The sequence below is a fragment of the Mytilus californianus genome, unplaced genomic scaffold, assembly GCF_021869535.1.
Source record: "Mytilus californianus isolate M0D057914Y unplaced genomic scaffold, xbMytCali1.0.p SCAF_9, whole genome shotgun sequence".
Taxonomy (NCBI): domain Eukaryota; kingdom Metazoa; phylum Mollusca; class Bivalvia; order Mytilida; family Mytilidae; genus Mytilus; species Mytilus californianus.
The window spans coordinates 5,471,517-5,499,410 of record NW_026262745.1 but is presented as its reverse complement, the minus strand read 5'-3'; the positions used below and the strand labels follow the sequence as shown (position 1 = coordinate 5,499,410).

At 31.4% G+C, this 27,894-nt stretch overlaps 1 protein-coding gene across 1 annotated transcript in view; it reads right to left on the bottom strand.

The window, feature by feature from the left end:
* Positions 1-27,297, bottom strand: part of LOC127714139 (uncharacterized) — an 89,047-nt gene extending 61,750 nt beyond the window's left edge. Inside the window, exon 1 of the mRNA XM_052220140.1 lies at positions 27,213-27,297. The gene's annotated coding sequence lies outside the window, so the exon portion shown is untranslated. The remainder of the gene's footprint in view (positions 1-27,212) is intronic.
* Between the last annotated feature and the right edge of the window lie 597 nt (positions 27,298-27,894).

The window sequence follows — 27,894 nt, the reverse complement described above, 5'->3', positions numbered from 1 at the left end:
TCTTGGGTAGGGGTGTAATCTTTCATTTTTTTTTGGTAAGAAATAAGTGCAGACTAGTATTCTTTATTGTAATATGTTACATAGTAAGAAGGCTATGCATCATAGGTGTCATGACTGATTTCAAGTTTGAAATGTCTTGGTTAAGGGGGATATACATGTTTACACTAAATCAATGAAGGATTTTTTTTTACCCATGCAATTTGTAAGTTTATCAATAAAAAGTTGATTAAGGGCAACTATGATAAAAATAGCCCTTAAATTCCACCCCTGGGAGTGAAAATTGCTGATTCAGCAAATTTTGCCTAATCTGTGGGTAATAAAGTAAAAATTTACCTAGAAAGTAGAACTTCATTATTTTTATGTAACTTGCAATACATTTTTAATTATAAATGCTCGCTTTAACTTTTCGCAGTGTCTGACACATGTGCAACCACTGGAATTTGAGACGCGACATATTTTATTTGCCTGTACATCCTATTATTTTCAATGAAATAAATAAATTGCATAATTTCTTATTTTTTTCCACACAAGTACAGCTTTACTAGCTTTTTTTAGGTTTAATTTGTAGTTCTGTGGTAACATGACACCAGTATGAGCTTTTTTGGAACCAGCAAGTGGTTAAGGGGACCTTACTTATTCATTTAGCCCTCATATTTGGCTGAAATAGAGATAGCAATAGGGGTTTCTTTACACTGACAAGACATTTTTTTTGACAAAGAATGTAATTATGATTGTTTATCAGCAAGATTAAATAGTTTATTCATTTTCCATGCAAATTTCATTAATTGTTTTGATTTTCTGACAATGAAAAGCACAATAAAGGTAAAATGATTATGTAAGGGGACATAATTTAACTTAATGCATACATGAGAAATAGACAAACAGTCAACTTAGAGATATATTCTAGTACATGTATTGTCAAAAAGATTTTAGAATAATAGTTAACTGCCATCTAAAGAATCTTGTTGTGTTGCCTTCATAATCTGGAAATGCTTAAAGTAATGTAAGGCATGCTGTAAAATGTGGAATGGACTTTAATATCATTTTTCATGATTTGGTGCTTAAACTGTTTCTTTCAGTCAGATTAACTATAAATAGAGTTGGCAATCCAATAATTCCTCCTGAATCACCATGTTTGACTTCTGTGTTGATTTGAAACATCATATATTTGGATTTTGTTCACTCCTTAAGTAAATATGGTAAGATGATAAAAAAGTGAAAATCTGCCATCTTGGGTAGGGGTGTAATCTTTCATTTTTTTTTGGTAAGAAATAAGTGCAGACTAGTATTCTTTATTGTAATATGTTACATAGTAAGAAGGCTATGCATCATAGGTGTCATGACTGATTTCAAGTTTGAAATGTCTTGGTTAAGGGGGATATACATGTTTACACTAAATCAATGAAGGATTTTTTTTTACCCATGCAATTTGTAAGTTTATCAATAAAAAGTTGATTAAGGGCAACTATGATAAAAATAGCCCTTAAATTCCACCCCTGGGAGTGAAAATTGCTGATTCAGCAAATTTTGCCTAATCTGTGGGTAATAAAGTAAAAATTTACCTAGAAAGTAGAACTTCATTATTTTTATGTAACTTGCAATACATTTTTAATTATAAATGCTCGCTTTAACTTTTCGCAGTGTCTGACACATGTGCAACCACTGGAATTTGAGACGCGACATATTTTATTTGCCTGTACATCCTATTATTTTCAATGAAATAAATAAATTGCATAATTTCTTATTTTTTTCCACACAAGTACAGCTTTACTAGCTTTTTTTAGGTTTAATTTGTAGTTCTGTGGTAACATGACACCAGTATGAGCTTTTTTGGAACCAGCAAGTGGTTAAGGGGACCTTACTTATTCATTTAGCCCTCATATTTGGCTGAAATAGAGATAGCAATAGGGGTTTCTTTACACTGACAAGACATTTTTTTTGACAAAGAATGTAATTATGATTGTTTATCAGCAAGATTAAATAGTTTATTCATTTTCCATGCAAATTTCATTAATTGTTTTGATTTTCTGACAATGAAAAGCACAATAAAGGTAAAATGATTATGTAAGGGGACATAATTTAACTTAATGCATACATGAGAAATAGACAAACAGTCAACTTAGAGATATATTCTAGTACATGTATTGTCAAAAAGATTTTAGAATAATAGTTAACTGCCATCTAAAGAATCTTGTTGTGTTGCCTTCATAATCTGGAAATGCTTAAAGTAATGTAAGGCATGCTGTAAAATGTGGAATGGACTTTAATATCATTTTTCATGATTTGGTGCTTAAACTGTTTCTTTCAGTCAGATTAACTATAAATAGAGTTGGCAATCCAATAATTCCTCCTGAATCACCATGTTTGACTTCTGTGTTGATTTGAAACATCATATATTTGGATTTTGTTCACTCCTTAAGTAAATATGGTAAGATGATAAAAAAGTGAAAATCTGCCATCTTGGGTAGGGGTGTAATCTTTCATTTTTTTTTGGTAAGAAATAAGTGCAGACTAGTATTCTTTATTGTAATATGTTACATAGTAAGAAGGCTATGCATCATAGGTGTCATGACTGATTTCAAGTTTGAAATGTCTTGGTTAAGGGGGATATACATGTTTACACTAAATCAATGAAGGATTTTTTTTTACCCATGCAATTTGTAAGTTTATCAATAAAAAGTTGATTAAGGGCAACTATGATAAAAATAGCCCTTAAATTCCACCCCTGGGAGTGAAAATTGCTGATTCAGCAAATTTTGCCTAATCTGTGGGTAATAAAGTAAAAATTTACCTAGAAAGTAGAACTTCATTATTTTTATGTAACTTGCAATACATTTTTAATTATAAATGCTCGCTTTAACTTTTCGCAGTGTCTGACACATGTGCAACCACTGGAATTTGAGACGTGACATATTTTATTTGCCTGTACATCCTATTATTTTCAATGAAATAAATAAATTGCATAATTTCTTATTTTTTTCCACACAAATACAGCTTTACTAGCTTTTTTTAGGTTTAATTTGTAGTTCTGTGGTAACATGACACCAGTATGAGCTTTTTTGGAACCAGCAAGTGGTTAAGGGGACCTTACTTATTCATTTAGCCCTCATATTTGGCTGAAATAGAGATAGCAATAGGGGTTTCTTTACACTGACAAGACATTTTTTTTGACAAAGAATGTAATTATGATTGTTTATCAGCAAGATTAAATAGTTTATTCATTTTCCATGCAAATTTCATTAATTGTTTTGATTTTCTGACAATGAAAAGCACAATAAAGGTAAAATGATTCTGTAAGGGGACATAATTTAACTTAATGCATACATGAGAAATAGACAAACAGTCAACTTAGAGATATATTCTAGTACATGTATTGTCAAAAAGATTTTAGAATAATAGTTAACTGCCATCTAAAGAATCTTGTTGTGTTGCCTTCATAATCTGGAAATGCTTAAAGTAATGTAAGGCATGCTGTAAAATGTGGAATGGACTTTAATATCATTTTTCATGATTTGGTGCTTAAACTGTTTCTTTCAGTCAGATTAACTATAAATAGAGTTGGCAATCCAATAATTCCTCCTGAATCACCATGTTTGACTTCTGTGTTGATTTGAAACATCATATATTTGGATTTTGTTCACTCCTTAAGTAAATATGGTAAGATGATAAAAAAGTGAAAATCTGCCATCTTGGGTAGGGGTGTAATCTTTCATTTTTTTTTGGTAAGAAATAAGTGCAGACTAGTATTCTTTATTGTAATATGTTACATAGTAAGAAGGCTATGCATCATAGGTGTCATGACTGATTTCAAGTTTGAAATGTCTTGGTTAAGGGGGATATACATGTTTACACTAAATCAATGAAGGATTTTTTTTTACCCATGCAATTTGTAAGTTTATCAATAAAAAGTTGATTAAGGGCAACTATGATAAAAATAGCCCTTAAATTCCACCCCTGGGAGTGAAAATTGCTGATTCAGCAAATTTTGCCTAATCTGTGGGTAATAAAGTAAAAATTTACCTAGAAAGTAGAACTTCATTATTTTTATGTAACTTGCAATACATTTTTAATTATAAATGCTCGCTTTAACTTTTCGCAGTGTCTGACACATGTGCAACCACTGGAATTTGAGACGCGACATATTTTATTTGCCTGTACATCCTATTATTTTCAATGAAATAAATAAATTGCATAATTTCTTATTTTTTTCCACACAAGTACAGCTTTACTAGCTTTTTTTAGGTTTAATTTGTAGTTCTGTGGTAACATGACACCAGTATGAGCTTTTTTGGAACCAGCAAGTGGTTAAGGGGACCTTACTTATTCATTTAGCCCTCATATTTGGCTGAAATAGAGATAGCAATAGGGGTTTCTTTACACTGACAAGACATTTTTTTTGACAAAGAATGTAATTATGATTGTTTATCAGCAAGATTAAATAGTTTATTCATTTTCCATGCAAATTTCATTAATTGTTTTGATTTTCTGACAATGAAAAGCACAATAAAGGTAAAATGATTATGTAAGGGGACATAATTTAACTTAATGCATACATGAGAAATAGACAAACAGTCAACTTAGAGATATATTCTAGTACATGTATTGTCAAAAAGATTTTAGAATAATAGTTAACTGCCATCTAAAGAATCTTGTTGTGTTGCCTTCATAATCTGGAAATGCTTAAAGTAATGTAAGGCATGCTGTAAAATGTGGAATGGACTTTAATATCATTTTTCATGATTTGGTGCTTAAACTGTTTCTTTCAGTCAGATTAACTATAAATAGAGTTGGCAATCCAATAATTCCTCCTGAATCACCATGTTTGACTTCTGTGTTGATTTGAAACATCATATATTTGGATTTTGTTCACTCCTTAAGTAAATATGGTAAGATGATAAAAAAGTGAAAATCTGCCATCTTGGGTAGGGGTGTAATCTTTCATTTTTTTTTGGTAAGAAATAAGTGCAGACTAGTATTCTTTATTGTAATATGTTACATAGTAAGAAGGCTATGCATCATAGGTGTCATGACTGATTTCAAGTTTGAAATGTCTTGGTTAAGGGGGATATACATGTTTACACTAAATCAATGAAGGATTTTTTTTTACCCATGCAATTTGTAAGTTTATCAATAAAAAGTTGATTAAGGGCAACTATGATAAAAATAGCCCTTAAATTCCACCCCTGGGAGTGAAAATTGCTGATTCAGCAAATTTTGCCTAATCTGTGGGTAATAAAGTAAAAATTTACCTAGAAAGTAGAACTTCATTATTTTTATGTAACTTGCAATACATTTTTAATTATAAATGCTCGCTTTAACTTTTCGCAGTGTCTGACACATGTGCAACCACTGGAATTTGAGACGCGACATATTTTATTTGCCTGTACATCCTATTATTTTCAATGAAATAAATAAATTGCATAATTTCTTATTTTTTTCCACACAAGTACAGCTTTACTAGCTTTTTTTAGGTTTAATTTGTAGTTCTGTGGTAACATGACACCAGTATGAGCTTTTTTGGAACCAGCAAGTGGTTAAGGGGACCTTACTTATTCATTTAGCCCTCATATTTGGCTGAAATAGAGATAGCAATAGGGGTTTCTTTACACTGACAAGACATTTTTTTTGACAAAGAATGTAATTATGATTGTTTATCAGCAAGATTAAATAGTTTATTCATTTTCCATGCAAATTTCATTAATTGTTTTGATTTTCTGACAATGAAAAGCACAATAAAGGTAAAATGATTATGTAAGGGGACATAATTTAACTTAATGCATACATGAGAAATAGACAAACAGTCAACTTAGAGATATATTCTAGTACATGTATTGTCAAAAAGATTTTAGAATAATAGTTAACTGCCATCTAAAGAATCTTGTTGTGTTGCCTTCATAATCTGGAAATGCTTAAAGTAATGTAAGGCATGCTGTAAAATGTGGAATGGACTTTAATATCATTTTTCATGATTTGGTGCTTAAACTGTTTCTTTCAGTCAGATTAACTATAAATAGAGTTGGCAATCCAATAATTCCTCCTGAATCACCATGTTTGACTTCTGTGTTGATTTGAAACATCATATATTTGGATTTTGTTCACTCCTTAAGTAAATATGGTAAGATGATAAAAAAGTGAAAATCTGCCATCTTGGGTAGGGGTGTAATCTTTCATTTTTTTTTGGTAAGAAATAAGTGCAGACTAGTATTCTTTATTGTAATATGTTACATAGTAAGAAGGCTATGCATCATAGGTGTCATGACTGATTTCAAGTTTGAAATGTCTTGGTTAAGGGGGATATACATGTTTACACTAAATCAATGAAGGATTTTTTTTTACCCATGCAATTTGTAAGTTTATCAATAAAAAGTTGATTAAGGGCAACTATGATAAAAATAGCCCTTAAATTCCACCCCTGGGAGTGAAAATTGCTGATTCAGCAAATTTTGCCTAATCTGTGGGTAATAAAGTAAAAATTTACCTAGAAAGTAGAACTTCATTATTTTTATGTAACTTGCAATACATTTTTAATTATAAATGCTCGCTTTAACTTTTCGCAGTGTCTGACACATGTGCAACCACTGGAATTTGAGACGCGACATATTTTATTTGCCTGTACATCCTATTATTTTCAATGAAATAAATAAATTGCATAATTTCTTATTTTTTTCCACACAAGTACAGCTTTACTAGCTTTTTTTAGGTTTAATTTGTAGTTCTGTGGTAACATGACACCAGTATGAGCTTTTTTGGAACCAGCAAGTGGTTAAGGGGACCTTACTTATTCATTTAGCCCTCATATTTGGCTGAAATAGAGATAGCAATAGGGGTTTCTTTACACTGACAAGACATTTTTTTTGACAAAGAATGTAATTATGATTGTTTATCAGCAAGATTAAATAGTTTATTCATTTTCCATGCAAATTTCATTAATTGTTTTGATTTTCTGACAATGAAAAGCACAATAAAGGTAAAATGATTATGTAAGGGGACATAATTTAACTTAATGCATACATGAGAAATAGACAAACAGTCAACTTAGAGATATATTCTAGTACATGTATTGTCAAAAAGATTTTAGAATAATAGTTAACTGCCATCTAAAGAATCTTGTTGTGTTGCCTTCATAATCTGGAAATGCTTAAAGTAATGTAAGGCATGCTGTAAAATGTGGAATGGACTTTAATATCATTTTTCATGATTTGGTGCTTAAACTGTTTCTTTCAGTCAGATTAACTATAAATAGAGTTGGCAATCCAATAATTCCTCCTGAATCACCATGTTTGACTTCTGTGTTGATTTGAAACATCATATATTTGGATTTTGTTCACTCCTTAAGTAAATATGGTAAGATGATAAAAAAGTGAAAATCTGCCATCTTGGGTAGGGGTGTAATCTTTCATTTTTTTTTGGTAAGAAATAAGTGCAGACTAGTATTCTTTATTGTAATATGTTACATAGTAAGAAGGCTATGCATCATAGGTGTCATGACTGATTTCAAGTTTGAAATGTCTTGGTTAAGGGGGATATACATGTTTACACTAAATCAATGAAGGATTTTTTTTTACCCATGCAATTTGTAAGTTTATCAATAAAAAGTTGATTAAGGGCAACTATGATAAAAATAGCCCTTAAATTCCACCCCTGGGAGTGAAAATTGCTGATTCAGCAAATTTTGCCTAATCTGTGGGTAATAAAGTAAAAATTTACCTAGAAAGTAGAACTTCATTATTTTTATGTAACTTGCAATATATTTTTAATTATAAATGCTCGCTTTAACTTTTCGCAGTGTCTGACACATGTGCAACCACTGGAATTTGAGACGCGACATATTTTATTTGCCTGTACATCCTATTATTTTCAATGAAATAAATAAATTGCATAATTTCTTATTTTTTTCCACACAAGTACAGCTTTACTAGCTTTTTTTAGGTTTAATTTGTAGTTCTGTGGTAACATGACACCAGTATGAGCTTTTTTGGAACCAGCAAGTGGTTAAGGGGACCTTACTTATTCATTTAGCCCTCATATTTGGCTGAAATAGAGATAGCAATAGGGGTTTCTTTACACTGACAAGACATTTTTTTTGACAAAGAATGTAATTATGATTGTTTATCAGCAAGATTAAATAGTTTATTCATTTTCCATGCAAATTTCATTAATTGTTTTGATTTTCTGACAATGAAAAGCACAATAAAGGTAAAATGATTATGTAAGGGGACATAATTTAACTTAATGCATACATGAGAAATAGACAAACAGTCAACTTAGAGATATATTCTAGTACATGTATTGTCAAAAAGATTTTAGAATAATAGTTAACTGCCATCTAAAGAATCTTGTTGTGTTGCCTTCATAATCTGGAAATGCTTAAAGTAATGTAAGGCATGCTGTAAAATGTGGAATGGACTTTAATATCATTTTTCATGATTTGGTGCTTAAACTGTTTCTTTCAGTCAGATTAACTATAAATAGAGTTGGCAATCCAATAATTCCTCCTGAATCACCATGTTTGACTTCTGTGTTGATTTGAAACATCATATATTTGGATTTTGTTCACTCCTTAAGTAAATATGGTAAGATGATAAAAAAGTGAAAATCTGCCATCTTGGGTAGGGGTGTAATCTTTCATTTTTTTTTGGTAAGAAATAAGTGCAGACTAGTATTCTTTATTGTAATATGTTACATAGTAAGAAGGCTATGCATCATAGGTGTCATGACTGATTTCAAGTTTGAAATGTCTTGGTTAAGGGGGATATACATGTTTACACTAAATCAATGAAGGATTTTTTTTTACCCATGCAATTTGTAAGTTTATCAATAAAAAGTTGATTAAGGGCAACTATGATAAAAATAGCCCTTAAATTCCACCCCTGGGAGTGAAAATTGCTGATTCAGCAAATTTTGCCTAATCTGTGGGTAATAAAGTAAAAATTTACCTAGAAAGTAGAACTTCATTATTTTTATGTAACTTGCAATACATTTTTAATTATAAATGCTCGCTTTAACTTTTCGCAGTGTCTGACACATGTGCAACCACTGGAATTTGAGACGCGACATATTTTATTTGCCTGTACATCCTATTATTTTCACCGAAATAAATAAATTGCATAATTTCTTATTTTTTTCCACACAAGTACAGCTTTACTAGCTTTTTTTAGGTTTAATTTGTAGTTCTGTGGTAACATGACACCAGTATGAGCTTTTTTGGAACCAGCAAGTGGTTAAGGGGACCTTACTTATTCATTTAGCCCTCATATTTGGCTGAAATAGAGATAGCAATAGGGGTTTCTTTACACTGACAAGACATTTTTTTTGACAAAGAATGTAATTATGATTGTTTATCAGCAAGATTAAATAGTTTATTCATTTTCCATGCAAATTTCATTAATTGTTTTGATTTTCTGACAATGAAAAGCACAATAAAGGTAAAATGATTATGTAAGGGGACATAATTTAACTTAATGCATACATGAGAAATAGACAAACAGTCAACTTAGAGATATATTCTAGTACATGTATTGTCAAAAAGATTTTAGAATAATAGTTAACTGCCATCTAAAGAATCTTGTTGTGTTGCCTTCATAATCTGGAAATGCTTAAAGTAATGTAAGGCATGCTGTAAAATGTGGAATGGACTTTAATATCATTTTTCATGATTTGGTGCTTAAACTGTTTCTTTCAGTCAGATTAACTATAAATAGAGTTGGCAATCCAATAATTCCTCCTGAATCACCATGTTTGACTTCTGTGTTGATTTGAAACATCATATATTTGGATTTTGTTCACTCCTTAAGTAAATATGGTAAGATGATAAAAAAGTGAAAATCTGCCATCTTGGGTAGGGGTGTAATCTTTCATTTTTTTTTGGTAAGAAATAAGTGCAGACTAGTATTCTTTATTGTAATATGTTACATAGTAAGAAGGCTATGCATCATAGGTGTCATGACTGATTTCAAGTTTGAAATGTCTTGGTTAAGGTAGCACGGTAGTATTTGCATTCCAGAATTTAGGTTGCTCTTTTGTGTACCCTACTTAAGTCAATGTATCTGAACATTATGATTGGACAAAAAATACAGTATCAACTGAACATACTTTCCCAAACTGAGGGATGAATCAGGTGTAGAAAAATATGAAATAATTTTACATACAGATGAAAATGAATTTTTGAGAATTTTTTTTAATTTTGTATTCACTGCACGATAAAAGACCTAAAAGCACTAGTGGCCTTAGGTTCTTAAAGATAGCAAAAAAAGTAAACGGTCATGATACATATTCAAATTCATTTCTGAATAGTAAAATGAAAGTACTTCAGTTAACTATGAATGTAGAATTTTTAGCAGTGTTAGAAAGTGGTGAAAATTCTAAAAAGGCTATCATTATCCCTTATGGGCCAGGAAATACTACCGTGCCACCTTAAGGGGGATATACATGTTTACACTAAATCAATGAAGGATTTTTTTTTACCCATGCAATTTGTAAGTTTATCAATAAAAAGTTGATTAAGGGCAACTATGATAAAAATAGCCCTTAAATTCCACCCCTGGGAGTGAAAATTGCTGATTCAGCAAATTTTGCCTAATCTGTGGGTAATAAAGTAAAAATTTACCTAGAAAGTAGAACTTCATTATTTTTATGTAACTTGCAATACATTTTTAATTATAAATGCTCGCTTTAACTTTTCGCAGTGTCTGACACATGTGCAACCACTGGAATTTGAGACGCGACATATTTTATTTGCCTGTACATCCTATTATTTTCACCGAAATAAATAAATTGCATAATTTCTTATTTTTTTCCACACAAGTACAGCTTTACTAGCTTTTTTTAGGTTTAATTTGTAGTTCTGTGGTAACATGACACCAGTATGAGCTTTTTTGGAACCAGCAAGTGGTTAAGGGGACCTTACTTATTCATTTAGCCCTCATATTTGGCTGAAATAGAGATAGCAATAGGGGTTTCTTTACACTGACAAGACATTTTTTTTGACAAAGAATGTAATTATGATTGTTTATCAGCAAGATTAAATAGTTTATTCATTTTCCATGCAAATTTCATTAATTGTTTTGATTTTCTGACAATGAAAAGCACAATAAAGGTAAAATGATTATGTAAGGGGACATAATTTAACTTAATGCATACATGAGAAATAGACAAACAGTCAACTTAGAGATATATTCTAGTACATGTATTGTCAAAAAGATTTTAGAATAATAGTTTACTGCCATCTAAAGAATCTTGTTGTGTTGCCTTCATAATCTGGAAATGCTTAAAGTAATGTAAGGCATGCTGTAAAATGTGGAATGGACTTTAATATCATTTTTCATGATTTGGTGCTTAAACTGTTTCTTTCAGTCAGATTAACTATAAATAGAGTTGGCAATCCAATAATTCCTCCTGAATCACCATGTTTGACTTCTGTGTTGATTTGAAACATCATATATTTGGATTTTGTTCACTCCTTAAGTAAATATGGTAAGATGATAAAAAAGTGAAAATCTGCCATCTTGGGTAGGGGTGTAATCTTTCATTTTTTTTTGGTAAGAAATAAGTGCAGACTAGTATTCTTTATTGTAATATGTTACATAGTAAGAAGGCTATGCATCATAGGTGTCATGACTGATTTCAAGTTTGAAATGTCTTGGTTAAGGGGGATATACATGTTTACACTAAATCAATGAAGGATTTTTTTTTACCCATGCAATTTGTAAGTTTATCAATAAAAAGTTGATTAAGGGCAACTATGATAAAAATAGCCCTTAAATTCCACCCCTGGGAGTGAAAATTGCTGATTCAGCAAATTTTGCCTAATCTGTGGGTAATAAAGTAAAAATTTACCTAGAAAGTAGAACTTCATTATTTTTATGTAACTTGCAATACATTTTTAATTATAAATGCTCGCTTTAACTTTTCGCAGTGTCTGACACATGTGCAACCACTGGAATTTGAGACGCGACATATTTTATTTGCCTGTACATCCTATTATTTTCACCGAAATAAATAAATTGCATAATTTCTTATTTTTTTCCACACAAGTACAGCTTTACTAGCTTTTTTTAGGTTTAATTTGTAGTTCTGTGGTAACATGACACCAGTATGAGCTTTTTTGGAACCAGCAAGTGGTTAAGGGGACCTTACTTATTCATTTAGCCCTCATATTTGGCTGAAATAGAGATAGCAATAGGGGTTTCTTTACACTGACAAGACATTTTTTTTGACAAAGAATGTAATTATGATTGTTTATCAGCAAGATTAAATAGTTTATTCATTTTCCATGCAAATTTCATTAATTGTTTTGATTTTCTGACAATGAAAAGCACAATAAAGGTAAAATGATTATGTAAGGGGACATAATTTAACTTAATGCATACATGAGAAATAGACAAACAGTCAACTTAGAGATATATTCTAGTACATGTATTGTCAAAAAGATTTTAGAATAATAGTTAACTGCCATCTAAAGAATCTTGTTGTGTTGCCTTCATAATCTGGAAATGCTTAAAGTAATGTAAGGCATGCTGTAAAATGTGGAATGGACTTTAATATCATTTTTCATGATTTGGTGCTTAAACTGTTTCTTTCAGTCAGATTAACTATAAATAGAGTTGGCAATCCAATAATTCCTCCTGAATCACCATGTTTGACTTCTGTGTTGATTTGAAACATCATATATTTGGATTTTGTTCACTCCTTAAGTAAATATGGTAAGATGATAAAAAAGTGAAAATCTGCCATCTTGGGTAGGGGTGTAATCTTTCATTTTTTTTTGGTAAGAAATAAGTGCAGACTAGTATTCTTTATTGTAATATGTTACATAGTAAGAAGGCTATGCATCATAGGTGTCATGACTGATTTCAAGTTTGAAATGTCTTGGTTAAGGGGGATATACATGTTTACACTAAATCAATGAAGGATTTTTTTTTACCCATGCAATTTGTAAGTTTATCAATAAAAAGTTGATTAAGGGCAACTATGATAAAAATAGCCCTTAAATTCCACCCCTGGGAGTGAAAATTGCTGATTCAGCAAATTTTGCCTAATCTGTGGGTAATAAAGTAAAAATTTACCTAGAAAGTAGAACTTCATTATTTTTATGTAACTTGCAATACATTTTTAATTATAAATGCTTGCTTTAACTTTTCGCAGTGTCTGACACATGTGCAACCACTGGAATTTGAGACGCGACATATTTTATTTGCCTGTACATCCTATTATTTTCACCGAAATAAATAAATTGCATAATTTCTTATTTTTTTCCACACAAGTACAGCTTTACTAGCTTTTTTTAGGTTTAATTTGTAGTTCTGTGGTAACATGACACCAGTATGAGCTTTTTTGGAACCAGCAAGTGGTTAAGGGGACCTTACTTATTCATTTAGCCCTCATATTTGGCTGAAATAGAGATAGCAATAGGGGTTTCTTTACACTGACAAGACATTTTTTTTGACAAAGAATGTAATTATGATTGTTTATCAGCAAGATTAAATAGTTTATTCATTTTCCATGCAAATTTCATTAATTGTTTTGATTTTCTGACAATGAAAAGCACAATAAAGGTAAAATGATTATGTAAGGGGACATAATTTAACTTAATGCATACATGAGAAATAGACAAACAGTCAACTTAGAGATATATTCTAGTACATGTATTGTCAAAAAGATTTTAGAATAATAGTTAACTGCCATCTAAAGAATCTTGTTGTGTTGCCTTCATAATCTGGAAATGCTTAAAGTAATGTAAGGCATGCTGTAAAATGTGGAATGGACTTTAATATCATTTTTCATGATTTGGTGCTTAAACTGTTTCTTTCAGTCAGATTAACTATAAATAGAGTTGGCAATCCAATAATTCCTCCTGAATCACCATGTTTGACTTCTGTGTTGATTTGAAACATCATATATTTGGATTTTGTTCACTCCTTAAGTAAATATGGTAAGATGATAAAAAAGTGAAAATCTGCCATCTTGGGTAGGGGTGTAATCTTTCATTTTTTTTTGGTAAGAAATAAGTGCAGACTAGTATTCTTTATTGTAATATGTTACATAGTAAGAAGGCTATGCATCATAGGTGTCATGACTGATTTCAAGTTTGAAATGTCTTGGTTAAGGGGGATATACATGTTTACACTAAATCAATGAAGGATTTTTTTTTACCCATGCAATTTGTAAGTTTATCAATAAAAAGTTGATTAAGGGCAACTATGATAAAAATAGCCCTTAAATTCCACCCCTGGGAGTGAAAATTGCTGATTCAGCAAATTTTGCCTAATCTGTGGGTAATAAAGTAAAAATTTACCTAGAAAGTAGAACTTCATTATTTTTATGTAACTTGCAATACATTTTTAATTATAAATGCTCGCTTTAACTTTTCGCAGTGTCTGACACATGTGCAACCACTGGAATTTGAGACGCGACATATTTTATTTGCCTGTACATCCTATTATTTTCACCGAAATAAATAAATTGCATAATTTCTTATTTTTTTCCACACAAGTACAGCTTTACTAGCTTTTTTTAGGTTTAATTTGTAGTTCTGTGGTAACATGACACCAGTATGAGCTTTTTTGGAACCAGCAAGTGGTTAAGGGGACCTTACTTATTCATTTAGCCCTCATATTTGGCTGAAATAGAGATAGCAATAGGGGTTTCTTTACACTGACAAGACATTTTTTTTGACAAAGAATGTAATTATGATTGTTTATCAGCAAGATTAAATAGTTTATTCATTTTCCATGCAAATTTCATTAATTGTTTTGATTTTCTGACAATGAAAAGCACAATAAAGGTAAAATGATTATGTAAGGGGACATAATTTAACTTAATGCATACATGAGAAATAGACAAACAGTCAACTTAGAGATATATTCTAGTACATGTATTGTCAAAAAGATTTTAGAATAATAGTTAACTGCCATCTAAAGAATCTTGTTGTGTTGCCTTCATAATCTGGAAATGCTTAAAGTAATGTAAGGCATGCTGTAAAATGTGGAATGGACTTTAATATCATTTTTCATGATTTGGTGCTTAAACTGTTTCTTTCAGTCAGATTAACTATAAATAGAGTTGGCAATCCAATAATTCCTCCTGAATCACCATGTTTGACTTCTGTGTTGATTTGAAACATCATATATTTGGATTTTGTTCACTCCTTAAGTAAATATGGTAAGATGATAAAAAAGTGAAAATCTGCCATCTTGGGTAGGGGTGTAATCTTTCATTTTTTTTTGGTAAGAAATAAGTGCAGACTAGTATTCTTTATTGTAATATGTTACATAGTAAGAAGGCTATGCATCATAGGTGTCATGACTGATTTCAAGTTTGAAATGTCTTGGTTTAGGGGGATATACATGTTTACACTAAATCAATGAAGGATTTTTTTTTACCCATGCAATTTGTAAGTTTATCAATAAAAAGTTGATTAAGGGCAACTATGATAAAAATAGCCCTTAAATTCCACCCCTGGGAGTGAAAATTGCTGATTCAGCAAATTTTGCCTAATCTGTGGGTAATAAAGTAAAAATTTACCTAGAAAGTAGAACTTCATTATTTTTATGTAACTTGCAATACATTTTTAATTATAAATGCTCGCTTTAACTTTTCGCAGTGTCTGACACATGTGCAACCACTGGAATTTGAGACGCGACATATTTTATTTGCCTGTACATCCTATTATTTTCACCGAAATAAATAAATTGCATAATTTCTTATTTTTTTCCACACAAGTACAGCTTTACTAGCTTTTTTTAGGTTTAATTTGTAGTTCTGTGGTAACATGACACCAGTATGAGCTTTTTTGGAACCAGCAAGTGGTTAAGGGGACCTTACTTATTCATTTAGCCCTCATATTTGGCTGAAATAGAGATAGCAATAGGGGTTTCTTTACACTGACAAGACATTTTTTTTGACAAAGAATGTAATTATGATTGTTTATCAGCAAGATTAAATAGTTTATTCATTTTCCATGCAAATTTCATTAATTGTTTTGATTTTCTGACAATGAAAAGCACAATAAAGGTAAAATGATTATGTAAGGGGACATAATTTAACTTAATGCATACATGAGAAATAGACAAACAGTCAACTTAGAGATATATTCTAGTACATGTATTGTCAAAAAGATTTTAGAATAATAGTTAACTGCCATCTAAAGAATCTTGTTGTGTTGCCTTCATAATCTGGAAATGCTTAAAGTAATGTAAGGCATGCTGTAAAATGTGGAATGGACTTTAATATCATTTTTCATGATTTGGTGCTTAAACTGTTTCTTTCAGTCAGATTAACTATAAATAGAGTTGGCAATCCAATAATTCCTCCTGAATCACCATGTTTGACTTCTGTGTTGATTTGAAACATCATATATTTGGATTTTGTTCACTCCTTAAGTAAATATGGTAAGATGATAAAAAAGTGAAAATCTGCCATCTTGGGTAGGGGTGTAATCTTTCATTTTTTTTTGGTAAGAAATAAGTGCAGACTAGTATTCTTTATTGTAATATGTTACATAGTAAGAAGGCTATGCATCATAGGTGTCATGACTGATTTCAAGTTTGAAATGTCTTGGTTAAGGTAGCACGGTAGTATTTGTATTCCAGAATTTAGGTTGCTCTTTTGTGTACCCTACTTAAGTCAATGTATCTGAACATTATGATTGGACAAAAAATACAGTATCAACTGAACATACTTTCCCAAACTGAGGGATGAATCAGGTGTAGAAAAATATGAAATAATTTTACATACAGATGAAAATGAATTTTTGAGAATTTTTTTTAATTTTGTATTCACTGCACGATAAAAGACCTAAAAGCACTAGTGGCCTTAGGTTCTTAAAGATAGCAAAAAAAGTAAACGGTCATGATACATATTCAAATTCATTTCTGAATAGTAAAATGAAAGTACTTCAGTTAACTATGAATGTAGAATTTTTAGCAGTGTTAGAAAGTGGTGAAAATTCTAAAAAGGCTATCATTATCCCTTATGGGCCAGGAAATACTACCGTGCCACCTTAAGGGGGATATACATGTTTACACTAAATCAATGAAGGATTTTTTTTTACCCATGCAATTTGTAAGTTTATCAATAAAAAGTTGATTAAGGGCAACTATGATAAAAATAGCCCTTAAATTCCACCCCTGGGAGTGAAAATTGCTGATTCAGCAAATTTTGCCTAATCTGTGGGTAATAAAGTAAAAATTTACCTAGAAAGTAGAACTTCATTATTTTTATGTAACTTGCAATACATTTTTAATTATAAATGCTTGCTTTAACTTTTCGCAGTGTCTGACACATGTGCAACCACTGGAATTTGAGACGCGACATATTTTATTTGCCTGTACATCCTATTATTTTCACCGAAATAAATAAATTGCATAATTTCTTATTTTTTTCCACACAAGTACAGCTTTACTAGCTTTTTTTAGGTTTAATTTGTAGTTCTGTGGTAACATGACACCAATATGAGCTTTTTTGGAACCAGCAAGTGGTTAAGGGGACCTTACTTATTCATTTAGCCCTCATATTTGGCTGAAATAGAGATAGCAATAGGGGTTTCTTTACACTGACAAGACATTTTTTTTTGACAAAGAATGTAATTATGATTGTTTATCAGCAAGATTAAATAGTTTATTCATTTTCCATGCAAATTTCATTAATTGTTTTGATTTTCTGACAATGAAAAGCACAATAAAGGTAAAATGATTATGTAAGGGGACATAATTTAACTTAATGCATACATGAGAAATAGACAAACAGTCAACTTAGAGATATATTCTAGTACATGTATTGTCAAAAAGATTTTAGAATAATAGTTAACTGCCATCTAAAGAATCTTGTTGTGTTGCCTTCATAATCTGGAAATGCTTAAAGTAATGTAAGGCATGCTGTAAAATGTGGAATGGACTTTAATATCATTTTTCATGATTTGGTGCTTAAACTGTTTCTTTCAGTCAGATTAACTATAAATAGAGTTGGCAATCCAATAATTCCTCCTGAATCACCATGTTTGACTTCTGTGTTGATTTGAAACATCATATATTTGGATTTTGTTCACTCCTTAAGTAAATATGGTAAGATGATAAAAAAGTGAAAATCTGCCATCTTGGGTAGGGGTGTAATCTTTCATTTTTTTTTGGTAAGAAATAAGTGCAGACTAGTATTCTTTATTGTAATATGTTACATAGTAAGAAGGCTATGCATCATAGGTGTCATGACTGATTTCAAGTTTGAAATGTCTTGGTTAAGGTAGCACGGTAGTATTTGCATTCCAGAATTTAGGTTGCTCTTTTGTGTACCCTACTTAAGTCAATGTATCTGAACATTATGATTGGACAAAAAATACAGTATCAACTGAACATACTTTCCCAAACTGAGGGATGAATCAGGTGTAGAAAAATATGAAATAATTTTACATACAGATGAAAATGAATTTTTGAGAATTTTTTTTAATTTTGTATTCACTGCACGATAAAAGACCTAAAAGCACTAGTGGCCTTAGGTTCTTAAAGATAGCAAAAAAAGTAAACGGTCATGATACATATTCAAATTCATTTCTGAATAGTAAAATGAAAGTACTTCAGTTAACTATGAATGTAGAATTTTTAGCAGTGTTAGAAAGTGGTGAAAATTCTAAAAAGGCTATCATTATCCCTTATGGGCCAGGAAATACTACCGTGCCACCTTTAGGTTGGACTTTCGTGTAACCAAGGCAGGTGCAGGGTGTCAACTTAGGAGAGCTGTGATTGGATGAAAGGGTATAATATATTCTATTTATTTATTTACTTATTTGTGAATAAGTGCAGTGTGTATATTTACAATTTACAATATAAATTTTGAAACACATTGAAATATTTTCTTGAGAATTATTCGATAAGGTTTCCAAATTTTCATAAATTTGATGTAAAATGACAGTGGGCATGAATGCCATAAACAAGCTCCGTTCGAAGATGGTCATTATATCATTTGACTTCAATTTCTAAAACAGAATAATAAAGTACTAGTATCACACATATTTTGTCCAGGTTTATAAATAGTGTTAAATTTAGAAAAATGTTAATTGTCGCCTATGGAAGAATAAATACTACCGTTTTCCCTTTACCTGTCCTATCTGTGTCTGTAAACTTAAAACATACAGAGTGTTTACAATTGTCTTTGTTTAATTTCAATATTAATTGGTATATAAATTAAAGTAAACATAAAAATGTCTCTCCAACACGACTTTAACATACGTGTGATTGTTTAAATTTATCATTATGTATATTATTTATTATTTACATACTTTATGCATTGTTCACAATGGTAAAACTCGTATACTAATTTACGTTTACATTAATTCAAGACTAGTACAATTAAGGTATAGTCATAGTTTTGATGTACAATATAATATAATATATCTTAATGAAAACTATCATTTGTGTATGTATTTATAATTGAGGATGGAAACGGAGAATGTGTCAAAGAGACAACCCGATCAAAGAGCAGAAAACAGCCCAATAGGTCTTTAACACATCGAGAAAATCCCGCAACCGGAGGCGGGCTTTAGCTGACCCCTAAACAATAATGTTTACTAGTTCAGAAAATGAACGCCATGTACTAAACCCCGAACATATAAATGAACCAAAATTAAAAAAACATACAAGACTAACAAAGACCTTGGGACAGGCGCAAAAATGCGGCGGGGTTAAACATGTTTTGTGAGATCTCAACCCTCCCCTATACCTCTAGTCAGTGTGGAATAAACAAACACACATTAATACGCACAGTAAAACTCAGTTTAAAAGAAGTCCGAGTCCGATGTTAGAATGGGTAACAGAAGAAAGTAAGCAAAATGACAATGATCAACATAAATTAACAAAGGACTGTTAACAGTTACTGACATGTATCCTAACATCATAAAATATACAAGAAGAACATAACCAGTAGCATGCCAGCAACTGGTTTTAGAATTAATGTGTTTATTTCCGATGTAAAGACCCTATGAGTGAATCAATATTAATTCCAAAAAATGCCATCTTTAATGAACTGACAACAATATCGTAACTTTATCCCTTCTGAATATGTCTGTTTAAAGGTTTGGTTAGCTTTTGATGTGAATGACGATATTTTTGTGCTTTGTATAAAATATTACCATAAAAAGATGGGATGTGAAATACCTGAACGTATAAGATGTCTGCATGTTGATTTATATTTACGAAATTCAATAATAGAGAGATTTCTTTCGTTAAAATCTAATACGTTGTTACATACACGGGCGAATCGAACAAGTTGAGATATATATAAAACTATAAAATGGTACAAAGGGAACGTCACCATCTAAACATTGATAATTAACAAAAGGAAATGAAAAATCATCTCTTTTATCGTAAATTTTAGTATTAAGCTTCCCGTTAAAGATATAGATATCAAGATCCAGGAAAGGGCAGTGTTCATTGTTAGTATTAGCTTTATCTAATTCAGTTCAACAGGATAATTTGTTCGTTTGGCTTGTGTTGAATAACAACTGTTTAAAATTGAAAATTGAACTATTGAAAATCTATATCATCTGGTTGGAAATATTGTAAAAAAAAAAACATCGTAATAGTTATACTGTCATGAATTAGTAGAAGTTCCTTCATAATATAAGTTCCAAGTGGAAGAAATTTTCTGTATCATAATTAATAAAGGGTATAGAATATTTGTTCCAACAGGAACATATATTATGACATTGTTTATAACAGGGGAACTTCTGTTAGGCGGAACAAATATACGTTGACAATACGATGAAACTGAGTGACTTTCCATTGATGTCAAATTCGCCATTTCAGAATCTACTGCAATCTGCGTAATACATTCAAAAGCGTACACAAAAACGTTTGGATTGGCAGATAACGCATTACGCAATGGATTTTCGACCAATGGAAACGATTTGATTGGCAGATAACGCATTACACAATGGATTTTGTATATAGATATAAGAAGATGTGGTATGAGTGCCAATGAGACAACTCTCCATCCAAATCAAAATTTATAAAAGTAAACCATTATAGGTCACAGTACGATCTTCAACACTGTATGAACGTTTATGTAAAATGTTTAGATAGATAAGATGGATCTGTACATTTATTGTTTAATGATGAATATATCTTAAATGTTGCAAAATTTGCCGAGAAAAGTGCGGAATCGGTGTACCGTAAATTGCAGGAATCTTGTTTGGAGTGTACCGTTATTAAAATGAATTGCACTTTGGGGAGACACGTTCAAATTTACATGATATTTTTTTACGAGATTGAGATTGCGTAAGAATAGACAACAGACGATTCAAATTCTAGTTCTTATATTATCCTTCGTTTGAACAATATTTTTTGCAGTCCGTCCCTTCATAATTTGTATAAGATAACACTCAATAGTTGAATTTCTACATTGAAATAATTTACTTTAATGTACACATCTACGTAAAGGTACAATGTATAACCTTAGATTTGTTCCTTAGATGTATGCGGTATGTTGCCATTTTGCGATTTAAATCTTGAGCAACCAGTTTCCTCCGCTATCGATTATGAAATAAGTTTTGAATGATGAATTTTAGGTAAAAATCAATATCAATTTTAAAAAGTTATAGTAAATCAGTATAAACAGAAGAGAGCAGCTCCAAAGTGACTAACTTTTTGTTTCAGTTTCTTAAACATAAACAAATAAATTTTAACTTTCCCAAACAGTAATACTGCATACATTTGCCGATGACTGTTTGGTTGATGTGTGGATGATTTTAATGAAAATCTAATGTATTTGCCTTTGTCACCACCAGTAAAGGATACCTATGTCATGATACGATGTAGTGCATACACAAGTACAGTAAAGGGTACCTATGTCATGATACGATGTAGTGCATACACAAGTACAGTAAAAAGCTCGCATGTACAAAAGCGTAGCAGTTGTTTGTCTTTGTTTGTATAAAAATAAGGAGTATGATTGTAAATGAGACAACTATCCACCAGAGTTCAAATGAAGTGGATGTAAGCAATTATAGGCCACAGCAAGACATTCGACAAAAAGAAAACCCATAACGGCGTATAAAAGGCTATAAAATATGTGAAACAATTCAAACGAGAAAACTAACGGCATAATTTTTAACAAAAAGATTTTACGAAAAACAAATATGACAGACATGAATCAAAAACAATCACTGAACTACAGGTTCCTGACTTGGCACAGGCACATACAGAATGTGACAAGGTTAAACATGTTTGTGTGCGCTATGTCTGTTTTCGAATGAGTTTGATGTCTTTGTTTGATGTGGTCTGTAGTACTGCTGTAATGTAAGCAATATCTGTTGTCCCTATTAGCGTATTATTCTGTATTATAGTCGTTTATTTTCCTTACTATAGGAAGAGGGGTATGTTTGACACCATTCAATCTGGTAACAGATGAGTTTTAAAGTTTTTTTAAACAGCAAAAATGAATCAAAGAATGCCTCTGTGACCACATTCCCCTAAACCGGACCTAAAACTATAACAGAATACCTTCCCCGACTGATTTCTATCGTTTGATTTACCTCTGCAATTAAGTATATTAATTCAGGTGGAATGCCTCTCAGTATACATTCAACGAGCGTTTATGTTTTACAATTTGCAGTACACTATATTTGAAATTCATGCAATATGCTGTACATTTAAAATACCAATTTTCAGAACATTGCGTTTTTTTAAAAGAATGTACTTATTATAAAGCATTTTTATTAATACATTAAACAGAGCGATAGATATAAATGAATCTATTAACGTTTGGTGTTTTCTTATAGTTCGTTGTATGCATATTTGCACTTTTACTTGATTCCAAAAAAACAAATTTGTGGTAATTTTGGACGATATCTCTTACCGTTTTGCAAAACATACTCTAATATAGTTTGTAAAATTAAACAATATGTAATGCCAAAATCATTACCAGAATCTAGGTGCATTCCTTTATCACTCGCTTCTGTTATCGCGATTGACGGTTCACTTATTGCAATATGCAGTACACTGTCTGCAATATCCGTTGTACTAGAAAACTCATTGATGATGATTGCGAAAGATTGATTAGATATAAATCATTTTAAAGAACTTAAACTTACACTTTCGATGGGTTATCATCTTTCCAAAAAAGCATGCACAACATCATTGTTATTTATTTACTGGGCTATACCATCGGAACAGAACACTGCAGAGTAAGACAGTACTTTAAAGCTTTTTATTGAAAACATGATTTTAGAAGTCAAATTGTATAAACGTAAGTTTTATTTCAACTGATGAATGAGTTATATTAACATAATTGTACAAGTACTAACTTATTTTTGTTTTAAAGAAAAAGAAATCTGGCAAATTTCCCATGTACGTGTTTCACTCACATGCACACATAAGAAAGTTGTTAAATCCTTCTGAATTACAGTAGTATAGAGTCTGTATATATAATACACTTAAACGAATTTTCCAAATGTTCACATTCTTGAATAAAGTCAAAATTTTATTTATCGCTGCGTATTGCTGTTCAGGACAATTTTGCAAATTTTACATGATTTTGTAAAATTCTGCATCGAAGGACAATATATACATATTTTTTTTTTATCTGAAAAACAAATAGTAAAACTATTCCTAATTGACATTTGGTTTTAGTTAAATATATTCTTCCTATACTTTTTTCATAATAACTAAATTTTTGTGGGCAAAATCTTTCAAAAAAGCAGTTTCATGTCACCTGTAAGCATTCATAAATTTTTGTTCGTTAACTATCCAAAATGTTGTTAACATTTTGAAGTAGGCATCAGGGGCGTAGTTAGGTATCCAATAAACTGTAGACACAAATTGCGGCAGGGGGTCTGGGGCTACTCAAGACCTCAGCATGTCCAGGGAAGAATCCTGGCTCGGGGGGGGGGGGGGGGGGGGGCGAAGCCCACCGACGGAAAACGTTTTCATCATTTTTGGTTGCAAAATTTTGTGTACAAAAACATAAAATTTTATGGTAATTTTATCATAGTATACATGAAGAAAAGTTCAAAGAATTATAAATAATTTTACAATAACATCTGACTGATGAATTTACGCAGTACAATCGGAAATCTAAAAAAAATATATATTTACAATATGCATTGTCCAGCGTAGATCAGCGTAGCCCTTAAATCAAGCAGTACATCCTGCTTAGTTATTTCATATCTATTCCTTTTTGATTGAGGATAATTGATATATATATATATATATATATATATATACGTCAATAGATAGTACATTTTGACGATCCTTCATTAAAAAAATATGCACGTAAACACTGAGACTACTATATAATAATACTATCCTTTAAGCTAGGCATCGACCATTCATCTTTTGATTCTTAAACCTTTACTCTCCCCGGCCACACAAACACATACACACACACAGTCGATGCCTAATAAAGCCAGAAGTTCTGTTCTGTTCATACTATCTAACAAAATTCAAGAAGTTCATATTTTCTGATATCCTGTACTGTTAAATTCCTACCTAAGGAATTTGAATAATTATGGTCATTACACGTTGATCTGAGAGTACTGGAAGTTACTGAATGCTAGTTGATTGATTAATTGATTGCTAAACGTCCAGTGGCAAACAGTCCATGCATGTTCAGGACAAAAACAAATTTACAATTAATACAACAGGTAGATCCTGTAATAGGAGTCGTCCAGGATGAAGGTCTGGAAATTTGGAAATGCCATTGGAAATTGAGGGTTTATTGGATAGGGACAGACATTTTGCCTTTCAGCAGAACACCTACGAACCCTTCAATGAGTTGTTGCAAGTGTTCTTAACGTGCATAGAGCGTGACATTCTCTTTACACTAGGCATAGGATTTGACGCCCACATTCTGTCCAGACGTGACTGCGTATTTATACATCCCGCACAGCCAAACGGACGCCCCGCTTGGCAAGGGTTTTAGTGTAGGTCGGATGAAAACCAAGTGGAAAGCTAGTTGAAAGCCAACAACAACTTATACAAAAATCATGCATCTAAGAATAAAATGTCATGGTTTTGAGCATGTTAAGGTTCATTCATGTATTTGTTGATAGAAGTGAAATGATCTGAACCAAAGCTCTAACATAATTTACATACAATTCTATCCAATACTCCATTCACTAAGGATGATAGACTATTGTATAAATGACATTTGATAATTAAAGAGTTTTGACGACTTCATGTGCATCTACAGATAACGTTGTCACTATTTTTGTTTTTATGAAAAAAAAATATTTGTGAAAAAATTATGCGTAGGCACGTGCCTAAAGTGTCTAACGGCAGCTACGCCCCTGGGCATAATCTATAATAATGGTAATTTTAGCAAACATTGAAGGACTTTAAGAAAATGGCCCTGGTGTGTAATAAACACAGGGGAAATTTTTACCTCTTTGAAGATTATCATGCCGTTTATAGTTTTTCATTTTCGCCATTGTCGTTAAAAATTGATAATTCCAAAATGACAAATTGTCTTTGTATCTTATATATGTAATGATACCAATCGTGTTCTCCTTCAACTAACAATATCGTTACAGCAAGTCATATTCTAGGACAATATCGTTACAGCAAGTCATATTCTAGGACAATATCGTTACAACAAGTCATATTCTAGGACAATATCGTTACAGCAAGTCATATTCTAGGACAATATCGTTACAGTAAGTCATATTCTAGGACAATATCGTTACAGCAAGTCATATTCTAGGTTCAAATAAAAGATCAAATGACAATAACACGTTATAAATTTGGTACGTCTGAAGCACTTTTCTGGATTTACCTATATCTGGAATGTTCAAACCAAAAGATTTGAAAGCCCCGGATGTATAGAATACGTGAGGAGCTTGCTGACTTAAAGGGACGTAAAGATGATAGCTAATTTAAATTCATTAATTTCAACATTGCCTGAGGGAGTTGGAACTTAGTTTCTGAATAATGTTTACACTTATCAACGGAGAATTAAAAGAATGGAGAAATAATATTGTTTAAAAGAGAGACGAAACAAACCAAAGGGATAATAAAACTCAGAAATCGAAAACGAACTGACAATGTCATGACAAAAAATGATCAAAAGACAAACAACAGTATACAAAGCACAAAATGAAAAACGAAAGACTGAGCAACACGAACCCCACCAACGCAGTTGCTCTGGAATGGTACACAGATTATGCTCCACATGTGGCACACGTCGTGTTGCTCATATAAGTACAAACCCGGTGATAAGTCTAATTCGGTATTTGGTTTAAAGGCATCCTCATCCTTTAGTTTCAGATGGATAGTTGTCTCATTGATAATTATACAACTTATACGTTTTCCTTCAAATGCGCTTTATTAAAATACTCAAAATAGTATTAAGTGGATCGTTCAAACAAAAAATGCTAATAGATAATATAACAACAAAGTCGTGATGCATTCCAGAAAACTTAGAAATGTTATTCACCTTTGTTCATGTTTACAAAACATTTAGATTTACGACAATGTCATTATTACAACTTTATGAATGAAAGCGTACATTATAAAAAAATCTATTTCAACAGCAAGAAATAGACGAAAGAATTAATAAAGGTAGAAACAATTAAACAAGCAGAACAAGGTTATACTAAATATGAGGTTAACCCTAAACTATATTGGAGGTGAAATTAGATGCAACATTCTAGTCGCAAGCAGTTTCTTCTCCTCATAGTGTTGTTGACCATTGTGAAAAAAAAAACAGTTTTGAGTTTCGATGAATTCTTAAGAAATGTGTTGTATTTGCATTTGAAATCTTAATCTAGCAGTTAATTGTTTGAAAATTAGCTACAAAGATTCCTTCGAATTTTAGTAATAACCAAGTTCAAAATACCAAGTGAATTTATACGGAATACGATTATGAGTAAACAGCTAGATTTATACCCCATACATTGTAAAGCTAAAGAGGAAAATGAAATTGTTTACAAATCCAGACATTACCCACCCAGACATCAGGAAAGAAGAAAAGGCTCAGCACTCTGTTACAAATGCTGGTGATGAACCGTATAAGAAGACCGTAGATCATGGGAAAAATAACTATCATGTGATGGAAATATAACTCTGTATTATTTTGACAATGAATAATTTCCGTTTTATCTTGCCAACTCTTGATAAACGAAAAATCAGTTCTAAAATCATTATACTTAGTACTACCTTTTCTCTGGAAGTAAGTTTAGAATGTAAAAACATTTGAAACAAAATGGAAACAGATTGAAAAAAACATACCTTTGTCTTTTTCAGCATACAAACATACCACGTGCTATCAGTCTGTGAGCTAACTCCTGCACTGTCTGTTTCTACACACACCGATTTAAAATGCACATTGCTTGTCATTACACTGTCACCTTTCATCACGGAGCTAGACCAAAGCATACTGTCAAAGGGGTAATATATGGCTATAAATAAAACAAATGACGGAATTGTGTAATAATAAGGAGACACAACATGAATTTTAATTATGCATATTATTAATAATTTTGGTAACAATAAGTTTAATTAAGATTTAATTATATTAATCATTCCTAACAAGCTTTTCCGGCTTAAACACAACCTTCTAACAAGTTATATATGCGTTGTAACCAAATATAAAACGGTAAAAGATTAATTAAAGCTGTTAGAAGATCTAATAATGTTTCGCCTTGGAAAGTAGAAGGGAAAATATAGTAATAAAAAATCAGAAGTTGCATCCTTTGAAATAAGTTTAGAATCTAGATGGATTAAGGAAAAAACAAAATTCAATGTCAAAAAGATCGATGTTATTTATAATGGATTTTAACATAGCATATTCCAGACCGGGTTTGGTATTTCTCGACCAACATCAGATCTTCTGCAGTTTTGTTTTTACAACAAACTACCGTATCGGACCTGGGCTCAAAATGTCATAAGGTTGACCTCTGTATACCAAATC